Source organism: Ochlerotatus camptorhynchus, unplaced genomic scaffold (genome assembly GCF_037179485.1).
Source record: "Ochlerotatus camptorhynchus isolate MF236.1 unplaced genomic scaffold, CSIRO-AGI_Acam_v1.1 ptg000370l, whole genome shotgun sequence".
Classification (NCBI taxonomy): Eukaryota; Metazoa; Arthropoda; class Insecta; order Diptera; family Culicidae; genus Ochlerotatus; species Ochlerotatus camptorhynchus.
The window spans coordinates 2,536,808-2,549,462 of NW_027040858.1; the positions used below are offsets into that span (position 1 = coordinate 2,536,808).

General features: G+C 43.2%; 1 protein-coding gene across 3 annotated transcripts in view; it reads right to left on the reverse strand.

Annotated features, from left to right (window-relative positions):
* PhKgamma (phosphorylase kinase gamma) overlaps positions 1 to 12,655 on the reverse strand; it is a 230,517-nt gene that overhangs the window by 165,601 nt on the left and 52,261 nt on the right. The gene's annotated exons all lie outside the window — the stretch shown is intronic.

The window sequence follows — 12,655 nt, forward strand, 5'->3', positions numbered from 1 at the left end:
TAAATTGAAGTAAATTTATAGAACACTATTGCAATACGTTAAATTCAATATCAAACTGCACCTGTCTGGAATGAACACATTAGGAGACTCAGGTTTTAAATTAGGGGGATGTCGGATTAGGCCAGATGCCAACAGGCTTAACGCCATTTGGCCGAGTGCTATTTCTTCTTTTTCTTCTTCTTCTTCTTTCTCGCATTTCAAGCTTATTGCGTGCTCTCAACTTAGTGTTCTAGATGCACTTCCACAGTTATTAATTGAGAGCTTTCGATGCCTGTACCATTTTTGCATTAGTATAATTGTGTGGCAAGTACAATCATACTCTATTATGCCCAGGAAAGTCGTGAAATTTTCCATCCCGAAAAATTCCTTGACCGGACCGGGAATCGAACCCAGTCACCTCGAGCATGGTCTTGCTTTGTAGCTGCCCGCATAAACAATAACCATAAGAAGCGCCTAACCACCAATTCGGGATATCATCCCAACTTTATGTGGGATGGTCGTACCATCTATGATATCGTTAGAGTATGGTACCCGTTTATTAGGGTGTGCCTTTACCGACTGAGCTAAGGGAGTGCTATTATGTCGAATGCTATTTGACCGAATGTGATTACACCTATGTAGGTAAAATGAGTAATTTAATCAAAATTTAAATTTCTGTCAAACGTAAGTATAAATAAAGAGAGAGTGACGGATTAGTAATTTCCATTTAATTCCACTACATTATTCGCTTATCTTTGACAGATACGCGTATTTCGTCTACAATGTGACTGAACCAAACATCGCAACTTACCGAATATATATTAACCTAGGTACACTTTTACGTTCTGAGTGCTAATGCTACCGACGCCAGGGAGGCAGCTCTCACATCTGGACTCAACCTATCGACCCATCAACTCATGGACCGGGGACCAACGGCTTTACTTCCCTTCCGAAGGCGAGCGTGATCAGACATTTAAATTAAGCATAAAACCGAATGCAATTAATCATTTTGTCAAGCTTCTGCATTCATGTTCCATCAGATGTCACAGCTGTTGATTGCGGTGACATCTATCGGAAACTACTCACAATCTGTTTTCCTATAATTGTTCACAGAGGACACTGCAGTGCAAAACATGTCTGGTACGCATATTAGATTATTATTCGAAGTCCCTCCTTTTTTACACATTCTGCACACAAAATAGCTCACCCCTCACAGAATTTCTGGCCGAATTTTATGTATGGGGCGGGGCATAAAGTATCCTTTGCGCAGAATATGTAAAAAAGGAGGAACTTAAAATGTTAAAGCAAATGCATATATAGAGGTACCAGACATGTTTTGTAGTGTCAGGTACTCTATTTTGTAATCTGTTAAAGGGAAATCACAAATCGAGTGTCAACAAAATACATGGCATGTTGAGAGATTGAGGTCGTGAGAGCAAATTTTCTCTCTCAAATTTGAATTTTTTTGCCTCTCTGGGAACTGGTAGTAAAGCAGGTAAAACTGTATGGGGAAAAGTCATTTTTATTTAATTGTAGCTTGTTTAACAATAATTTTCGGGAAAAAACTGAACGACAAAGTCCCTGATTAATTTCTTTAGGTTGTCGTTCTCTTTGTTTGACCTGAATATGCACCGAAAGCGAATCATTCCCACTTTTCTCAATTTCTGTATAGGGATTTTTATAACTTCCTACCAGCGGAACAGCGCCATCTCTGTGGAAAATGGTCGAACAAAATGATTAAGTGATTCGAAAGGATCACTAAGTAAGATAAACTATTACAAATACTGCGAAATTTGTCTGTGGTTTAACTATCTTGAAAATTCATATAGATCTCTTTACAGTATTCTTTTGAAATTTTCTCGTGAATTTTCTTTAACATTAGTTGTGATAGAGTTCTATTTAGAATTCCTCTAGAATTATTTTGAAAATTTCTTTGTGATTCCCTTGGTTTTTTTTTATAACAGTTCAGAAATTCTATACAATTTCATCCTAAGATTTAAAAAGAATTAATTCAAAATTCACTTCAATTCTCCATATATGGAGATATTGTCATGCAATCAGTCTTGTTAGCGGTCACGTTAGTCTACACAATTTCTGTGATAATCGACTGTCTTTGCCTCCGACACTTACAAAACAAGCTATCACTTACAAAACAAGTATGACATGCTCTGTCATACGATACTGTCATCGAAAACCGTCATGAATGTATGTATTTTAGTTTTTCTCATAATAAGAGCTGCTGATGTTGTGCTTGTCTGAATTCTGAAAATAGCAAGCAATGATGTCCTAGTAATAACATTTCTGATCAGAAATGGTTTATTTTACACAAAATTGAGGAATTAGAACGAAATCACACATGTCATATGATAGTTATTTGATAATTTTCTTTTTGCTCAAATGTTGTTCTACCGTTTGTGTTGTGTGAGAGAGACGATGGTAGAGCATGAGTGTACGAATACAAACAGACTGTCGCGCACGGCAACGAAACGAGTGTAGTAAAAAACGTCAACTGTTTCAACCCCTGCATGCAATTCACCTCAGAAAAGTCTTTAACGTCTGCTCAGTCTATATTTTACCCGAAATGCCCTTGGAAGTATACTCGAAATTCCCTTGAAAATCTTCCCAGAATTTCATCGATATTGTACCGAAGAGAGTACCAGAGCTGAACCAAAAAGGTAAGCACGTTTCATTGGGACCTTCTGGTCTTAGATTTACCTATATGATTGAACAATAGAGGTAACTCTAAGACCAGAAGGTTCCGAAGAAACGTGCTCAACTTTTTGGCTCAGCTCTGGCACTTTTTTCGGTCCCAAGCTAATCGATGTACCACTCGAAACATAAAAAAATCCACGAGCCCTTCATTTTATCTGTCAAACTTTCATAGCGAATCAAAACAAACATAGTGAAGTACTAGAAATTCGAATAGAATGGGGTAAGCTTATAGATGTACTTGGGACCAATAGGCTAGTTAAGTAGTGAGCCAATTTTAAACCGTTAGTTTCCACCGGTTGATTGTACCCTCATAAATCGATTCCCTTGGTATTCTTCGCAGAATTCCCTTCGATCGCTCTTCAGAACTCACTTGAAATTGTTTGTTGAATTGCCTTGGAATTTATCCAAGAAAGTATCCTCAGAATTCAACAACCTCGCAATATCCTTGGGATCATTGATGGATACACCTCAGAGCAGAAAAAGAGGGAAGTATTCAATACCATGCGCTCTTCTCCGCTTTGCTTCGACTTTCTTCTTTAAAATTGAGAAAGACTGTTCAAATAGCTTCCTCAATGTTAAAAAAAAAAAAAAAACTGAGGAAATCACATTTTGTTCCTCTTTGAGAAACTTCTTAGCTTGATTGAATCCGTTGATGCGATGAAGGAATGCATGCTTCTTATTTGGTTTGCATCGCAGTGTTCCAGCAACCGTCGCTGGACTAACTGATTAGGTACGTGCCTTTGGATCCCTGAGTCCTTGGTTCGAATCCAGTTTGTAACTTTTTCTTTATTTGTCTTTTGCTACTTTCTACGTCATTCTACGCCACCGGGAGCAAATTCAAAAGCTTCTCATTTAAAGAGCACATTGAGGAAAGTAACTTTATCTAATAGCATCACTCTTTCTCCATTTCGTTTTGTGTTTGCCTGAATGTATGGAATGAAAATGATAATTCTGTATGTATTGATAGCAACGAACTATTTGTTAGAGTTGTGTACCTCGCCAATTAACTGCTGATAGCTTTCGCCATCCAAGCTATTGTCATAGAGGTTACTCTAAGACCAGAAGGTCCCGAAGAAATGTGCTCCACATAGGAAAATCCACTAACCCCTCATTTCATCAGTCAAATCTGTCAAAATCTTTTAGCGAATCAAAATAAACATTGTATAGTACTAGAATTTCGACTAGAATGGGGTACGTTAATCGTTTGCTTGGAACTTGCTGGTCAAGTAGTGAGCCAATTTAAAATCGTTAGTTTCCACCGGTTACTATTACGTAGCTGCTCCATTTTCTCTGATTCACTTCTAAAAACTGATTTTAGCTTCACTGCGCAACAATCGCCTGTTCACAACTTCAAACTGAGCCATTTTGAACTTACACTCAAAAAATTCCACACGTCATCATCATGTATCTCACACTTAATTTTGCACTCACACATGAAGTGAATCTTACGCTTTTAACCATGCCTCAATACTATTGGTTCGAATTGCGACACACTTGGAGTCCATGTGTCTCACATGGTGATATCAATAGCTTTGCACATCACAGTTCAATGTTCTGCAATATCCTACTTTATCGACTTCAACGTTACCGACTCCAAAAATTAATCGACAAATATATAAACAAAGCTACCGGAGGGTAGAGCTTACACATGCCTTTTTTTAATGGGTCTGATTTGAGAATTGATCCTGGACTGTTGAGACATGCTACTGCCGTTGTCTTCGTTCGATCTCACTGGGCCAAGGTTGTTCTCATATATGAGGCTGGTTGATAAGGATAAAGTCACAACCAGCAATTCACATCGCATTGAAATGCAAAACAGTTCAAATCCATCTGTTTTGAACAGTAGTGTGTGATTCAATGTGCAATGCACGTGAATTTATAGAGAAAGATTATCAACATTTCAAAGTTTGAAACACTATAAATCAACGTGTAGAACACATTGAACCATGGTGGAATACATTTAAAATAAATATGATTGTGCATATGAAAACTCAAGTGTTCAAACACTTCGATCAGACGTGTGGACTTTTTTGAGTGTAGTAAATCAGAAACATTTACCCAGAATCTGGTATCTCATTGGAGCAAAACCAGTTTACTCATGTTTTAACAACTCCATACAGCATGCAAAAATGAGTGCGAGCTACCCAGTCACTGAGTAGCCTGAGAATAGTGTGTACAACTTTCCAGAACATTCGTGACGTATAATCGGCTCTGATTACCCAACGAATGAGACGGTGAACATTTTAAAAACTTAATGTAAAGTAAGGATTAGATCGGGGCTGTGGTGAGGACTGGATGCGCGAACAAGGAGACAGTGCACGGTCCGGCGGAGAAACCCCGACGGCAGAAAATAAAATAGAAACGTGAGGAACACACGATCAGTGCAGCCACCGACGGGGGGGGGGGCTAGATTTGGTCATACAAGTGAGCTTCTTTCAGAAAGGCGATCAGCGCAGCCAACGTCGAGGGGTCGTAACCAAGCAGATTACTGACGTTCTCCGGGAGTCCATGTTGTTCGCGTAGCTTCTGGAACTCCGGGCAGACACACAGCACGTGTTCCATCGAGGCGGGGATGCTGCAGATTGAACAGACCTTGCGGAAAGATGTCCCACCGAAAGATGTCCCACCAGATCCCGCCAGCCTGTCCGCAGCCACGTTTCCGGGAACACCGCAGTGTCCGGGGATCCACTTAAGACGGTTGAAGGTGGGGCGTACCGTGTAATGGCTTGTATCCAGGGGTGGCTCGGGGCTTCGGCTTCCAGCGCTTGGATGACGCTGTGCGAGTCAGTTAATACGAGGATCGGTTGATCTGCCGGAGTGATGGCTGCGTCTAGAATAGCTGCGGCTTCAGCGGAAAAGACGGAACATTCCTCCGGTAGACTTTGACTCGTTGCAGTGTTCGGTCCTGCCACTCCGAGTCCAACTCCGCGACGATGAACGTGCCCCGGATAAACCGACCCGAGAAGCTCTGCAACAGAACGTCTCAAAGCTACAGAGTTATCTCCGGCTTGGAATCCACTCTTAATCCGCTTATCTATTTTGACGACGTTTGATCGCCAACTCTTCTCTCCATGCCAGTGGACCCTGGCCACCGGGGGGAGGTCACGGTTGGCTGCAGTGCGGAGGGCTCTGTTCCGCTCGTTGAGGAGAAAGACCCTTTCATTCCCGGATGTCTTAGCAGCGACGGCAGCGGCTTTCGTAGCAATGGCTGCAGCAGATCAATAGCGGAAAGGGAGGATTCCGATTTCCACACATGCGGCGTCTGCAGGCGTGGAAAGGAGAAGGCCGGATACGCTGCGTACGTACGTATTGTATACCGGAGCGAGGGTGCGGTTGAGCTTTTCGGTGGCTATGCAGGTTATTTCGAGGCCGTAGAAAAGTCGACTGTAGATAACAGCACGAGCGAAACGAAGGCGGATCCCATGGTTGCTGGTTCCTGACTATGTTGATGCGGCTACGACAGTTTTCTGTCACCACCCTGAAGTACTAGTTGAAGCTTAGGGTGCGATCCAGTACTACCCCCAGAACACGCACTGTTTTCTTGAGCGGAATCGAGTGATCTTGGATGGTGATCGGTGGTCCTCGAATCAGATGGCCCGAGTAACAGATATGGCACCATACACTCTTCGGAGCGGAGAGCTGGAAACCAACCGAAAGCGCCCACCTGCTGACGGCGGAGACTGCTGCTTGAGCTATGTTCCTGGTCCGCTTAGTCGTTCGTCCCGTTAAGACGATGAGTATGTCGTCGGCATAAACGATAACGAGTACGTTCTTTGGCAATCGGCTGAATACCCCGTTCATTGACACCAGGAATAGCGTTACCGCTATGACGGACCCCTGGTCCATTCCAGTTTCTTCGGGGAACGGATCCGAGCGAGTGTTCCCGACTGTCACCTGGAAGGTACGCTCAAGGAGGAAATTCCGTACAAAATGTGTAATGTGACCTTCCAGGCCCCAGCCGATGAGCTGCCTGATGACACCAGGTGTCCATGTCCTGTTGAACGCCTTTGAAATATCAAGGGAGACTAACTCCGCATGGTAACCGTTGTCCTGGGCTTCCCTAAGTACTTTCCCGAGGGCTGCAAAGTAAGTGGAGGAGCATGCTGCCGTTCGTCAAGGAGGCCGTTTGACTCCAGGAACTGCTTAAGACGACGATTTACCATTATCTCCATCACTTTTGCCGCGCAGCAAGTGAGCGCAATCGGCCTAAAGGAGGAGGCTTCTTCACTCGCCGTGTTGTTCTTCGGAATGGGCACAACCCAGCTTTGTTTCCAGAGGTCCGGATACGAGTTAGTGAGCCATAGATCGTTGACAAAATCGCTGTCGTAGCCACAGGCCGGCAAAATATTTTCCTAATTCGTCGGTGATGTCCTTCGGTTCTGAGATCGTGGTGCCATGAGCTTGGATAGTAGGTGGAGTAGACCGCCGCTTGCCACTCAGAGCGTTGACGCGATTCTACAATTCACTCGACGATTGGGATTCGTCGACTGAATCCAAGAAATCCATCCAGCTAGATCGCTTTGCGTCACGGATCACCTGTCTGCACGAGAGATGGTCAAACTTTAGCGATTCCTCCCTCCCAGGGTCGTCTAAGGCGAGACGCTTAAGCCGGCGTAATGCCTTGTTCAGACTGAAGAGTTATAACATGTCATAACGGTTGTCAAATAATTGCAACTCAGAAACCACCATCAAGATAGCGCTATAACATGTTATAACTTTGTAGTCTGAACGTACTATAAAGCTTTGCGACGCGCTTTCACCGCACATTTGGTATTCTCGTTCCACCAACGTAGGGCTTTTCGCCCGGGAACGCTACCCGTCCTTGGGATAGATATTGTTGCAGCTTCGTAGAGTACTTCCGTGATACTCGAGATGTCATTCGGATCGCGTTGCTGAAGGAGAACGTCAGATTTCTCCCTGAAGGCGTCCCAGTTGGCTTCCTCGTAGCGCCATCTGGGTCACCGAGTCGTTGGAGGGGCCGCGCCTACGGAAAGCTGTACACGGATCGGGTAATGGTCACTACCATGCAGGTCGTTACTGTCCTGTTCGCGATAGATCAACTGGCAGTGGCAATGTCGATCGCGGTGGTGTGCCGTCCAATAAATCTGTATAAACGAGAAATTTCAAACTGAGTAAAAGCCACTTAGTCAGCCAAATCTGGGACTTAAAAAAATGCCAGTCGTGTCGGAGCAAGCGCTGTAAGAAACGGTGAAATTATTGTGTAATTATTGTAAATTATTGTAAGTAGAAATTGCATGCGAAAATGGTTTTCAGTCGACTTCAGCTCCAGCTAAACGAACCTGGAGCAGGTAATTACCATTTTTTTTTTATCAAAACAAATAAAAAACCAAACTTCCTGGCTGAAAATATCACAGAGTGGTTTTGACTAGCTCTGCGCGAGAACGTCGTTTACTCAAAAGTGAGTAAAAGTGCGCCTACTCACTTTTGAATAGCCATACTTCCCGCTGAAATGAGCATGTTCGACTCAATTTTGAGTTGATGCGAGTTACCGTGTTATCTAAATCCAGGGTTTATTTAACTATTTTAACAACCGCACACGGTAAGAAAACAGCACCCAAAAGTAAGTTCTTTTAACTCATCTCGGCACTATAGTGCAGGGAGCCAACATTAGGTAAAGTGGGTCAAAGTAGTTTTCATTTATGTGTGCAATTCGTATGGAATTTTCCACTCGCTTTCAACCCAAAAATAAGTTAGTTGTACCCAAAAGTAGGTAAATATGATTTTACTCAACGTTGGGTTCCCTCACTTAACTACCCCTGTTGGGTTGTTTTACTCCTCCGTTTTTGACAACATTAGAAGGAGAAAAGGAGACAAACAAGTCAAAAGTAGGTAAAAGTGAACTGGCCGTTGGGTACTTTTTTCTTACCCTGTGCCACACCAGCGTTGCCAGATTTATATGGCCAGAGCCAGAGAAATTTTAGCTTTGGCAGACAGACTTTTTGAGAAATCTGGTAGATGCCGTATGTTATTTTGTTGTGCCAATCTGTGGCCAAGCTTTTCTTTCGGGTTTCGCAAGATGTTTTCCAAATAAACCTGGCATCTCTGCCAGTGACAGTTCTACACTCAAAATAATTTTCACGTCAATGCTACGTGAAAACATACATAGATTTTTTTTCCATGGCACAAGTGATTCTTATATGAAAGCACTCATTTCAGTGAGCGAGAGGGTCACGGGATTATGAAGATCCTGCAGTATTTTTTGACCATTGTGAGAAGAACTCGGAAAGGATATGGGGACACATATGATACCAGGGCATTTAACTTGCATCCACGGTACTCCTTGTCGTCAGACTAAAACAAAGGAACATGTTACAAATTATTCTCACCGTGCAATTTGTCTGTGATTATAATATTCAGCCATTATAATTACAACACGAAATTGTCTCACGAAAGTAAGCCCCATGATTTTAAATGGCATGTAAACATGCAACTTGCAATTCTACCATTATTGATTCGGGATGTCAGAAGAACGTTGTCGATGATGTGTCTTTGGACAGAATGAAACGTCATGCTATTGAAGTTAATAATCGACGAACACATTCAGATCAAAGCTTCACAGCGTACGGACGGTCTTCCAGGCCACTGATTGTCAAAGAAGTTTTCGAAGCTAAAATTGAAGTTCAGGACCACGAGAAGCGTATCTCTAGTGACGCCACGTTCTATGTTATTGAAGGTGGCACTCAACCTCTCTTAGGAAGGACCACTGCCAAGGACCTGGGGGTACTGACGTTGGGTTTGCCTAGTACCAACTCACCAGAGGTGTACACACTGCGCGCTGAACGAAAGCATCTATTCCCAAAGATGAAGCGCATCAAGCTAGAAATTCCAATCGACGAACAAGTCACTTTTGGACAAAATAAAAGCGAAGTTGGACTCGTTGCTGAACGCTGATATCATTGAGCCTGTCGAAGAGTACAGCCAGTGGGTATCACCACTAATTGCAATTGTCAAGGACAACGGGGATTTGTGCCTGTGTGTCGATATGCGAAGGGCAGATCTAGCGATCAAAAGAGAAGGACATCTCATGCCATCGTTCGAAGATTTTCTGCCACGGTTGATGAAGGCACGATTGTTTACACGTTTGGACATAAAAGAAGCATTCCATCAAGTGGAGCTTCACGAATCTTGTCGGCATATCACCACATTTATCAGCCACGTTGGAGTATTCAGGTACAAGCGCCTTATGTTTGGGGTGGCCTGCGCCCCTGAGATGTTCCAGAAAATGCTGGAACAAATCCTCTCGAAATGTAAGAACATAGTTGTTTATATTGACGATATTCTAGAGTTCGGCGATGATGAAGAGGATCATGATCGAGCACTCGAACAAGTGATGGAGGCTCTGAATTCAAGAGGCGGTGCTGTTGAACCACCAAAAATGCGAATTCAAAGTGAAAGAAGTTTTTTTCCTCGGTTAGTTAGTTAATTGGTAGAACTTATTTGCAAGTCATAATTTGACTCAATGTTATTCTAGGACACAATATGTCAGCCAAAGGAATTCAGCCAGCAGAATAAAAGACGACACCAATCGATTCATTCCGAGCTCCGAGATCTGCTGGAGAGCTAAGGAGTTTTTTTAGGTTTGGTGACGTACGTTGGAAAATTCCTTCCTGACTTAGCAACCGTATGCGCGCCTCTCTGGTTGCTAACACATAAAGGAACACTTTTTCAATGGACGTATGAGCATGAAAATGCATTTCGGAAACTTAAGGACATGGTATTAAAAGCTACGACACTACAAAATTTTGACAACTCCCTACAAACACGAGTAATAGCAGACATATCTCCGGTTGGTCTTGGAGCAGTGTTAGTCTAATTTGGAAACATTCATCATATCATCATGATACAGACCGGCGCATAATCTGATATGCGAATAAAAGTCTAAGTCCGACAGAGCGCAGATACTGTCAGGCGGAGAAGGAGGCACTGGCACTAGTCTGGGCGGTCGAACGATTTTCAACATACTTGCTTGGCAGGAAGTTCGAACTAGAGACGGACCACAAACCGCTCGAAACCATCTTTGCACCCACATCACGACCATGCGCAAGAATCGAATGATGGATTTTACCAAGGGGTACGTCACCTAGCACATTGTGCCGAAATTAGATTCGGTAGCTTGGGAACATCCATCGGCACACCTTCGGCACAAGCTCGTAGGCATTGCATTGTTGTAAATTAGATGAGATCACTGCTGGAAAACTGCCACTGAAATTGTTCATAATATTACGAGCTGTTTGGCTGTATATTCAGGAGCATCATTTATTTAAATATACCAGAGAAACTCACTTATAGATTTAAATCCAAAATGCCGATAGACCGATTTATCCTAGGGATTTAAAATCAAAACATTCAAGGTGTCAGAAATATCGGGTTGCTGGGTTGTGCATTTTACAATTACGCAGCTTGCTCTATGACCGGAAAAATCGGCACACCTGCGGCACAGTTGCGGCACACTGAAAAAAAAGACCCAAGATTGGTGTGCGGAGTGACCTACCCCTTGGGTTTTACGGCTGCAAGGCTTTACTTTCGAAGTCAAGTATCGTAAAGGTTGCAACAATATAGCCGATTCCTTTTCACGGCCTTGCGAACATAGTAAGGATGATGATTTTGATGACGATAGCCAGTTTCTAGTTCTCGCTATAATGGAGTCTGCAGCTATTGAAACATGTGAACTGGAAAAGGCGTCCAAAGAAGATACTGAACTTGCCGTAGTGCATGAATGTGTACGCAGTGGACAGTGGGGAAGACCAGAAGCTAAGCCGTATGAAGTTTTCCAAGATGAACTGGGTTTTGTCGGTGATCTCTTGGTCCGAGGATCGAAATTTGTAGCTCCGAAATCGCTACGAAACAGAATGCTTACCCTGCCACATGAAGGTCACCCAGGGGAAACGGTGATGAAGCGTCGTCTCAGAGATCGCGTTTGGTTGCCTACTATGGACCGTGAAGCCGAAAAATGTGTTACCTCATGTGAAGGATGCAGACTTGTTGGACTACCAAATAAACCAGAGCCGATGCAACGCAGGAAAATGCCCTCACCACCTTTTCATGGGACCACTTCCTACTGGTGAAAATCTGATGGGTATAGTCGATTATTATAGTCGATATAAGGAAGTAATTATCTCTACATCGGCATATAACGGCTGATGAAACCATATCCCGATTGCATAAGATCTTCTGTAAGCGCGAAATTTGAAAATTACTGTCAGGAGCATGGAATCTCACTAAACCATTCTACGCCATACTGACCGCAAGAGAACGGCCTGGTAGAACGCCAGAACCAAAACGGCTTCAAATGAGTCACGCGCTAAGCCGAAACTGGCAGACTGATTTAATTGATTACATGATGATTTAAAAAATAATAAAAAGTCCGTTCAAAGATCCCATCACTGTACGATATCGAATCAGCTGCACCGACCAACGAAGTAACGGATAGAGATCGAATTTCAAAACAAGTAGGGACAGAGAAGGAGGATCAGAGACGTCAAGCGTGTAATTGACGGAAGAAGGCTGTCAGATGATGAAACACCAGATAGCGGATCTGGTCACCCAGAACTTACCGTTCAAGGACCTTCCCCGATCGTTGCCAAATCTCCGGAAAAATCACTAATGACTTCTGAAAATTCTAGAACGCGTCGAGAAGTAAAACTCCCATCAAAGTTTAAGGACTTTGTCATGGTTGATTAGATTTCCCATCTCCTAGAGAAAACCAGATGTGGTGCCGTGTGCCAAGACAACGGTTGCAGAAATGCACTACCTTACAAAAGGAGCCCAGACAGGTCAACCAATACTACATGGACTATGGTAAGTGCTGAATCGGGGATCGAGAGAGAACAAATAAACACGAAGAGAACGGAGTACAAGGTGTCCATCAATTCCAGGATTATTCCGGAACACGAGAATCGGAGACGTTCCCTGAGGGTTCCACATGTACCATTATGAGTGATTA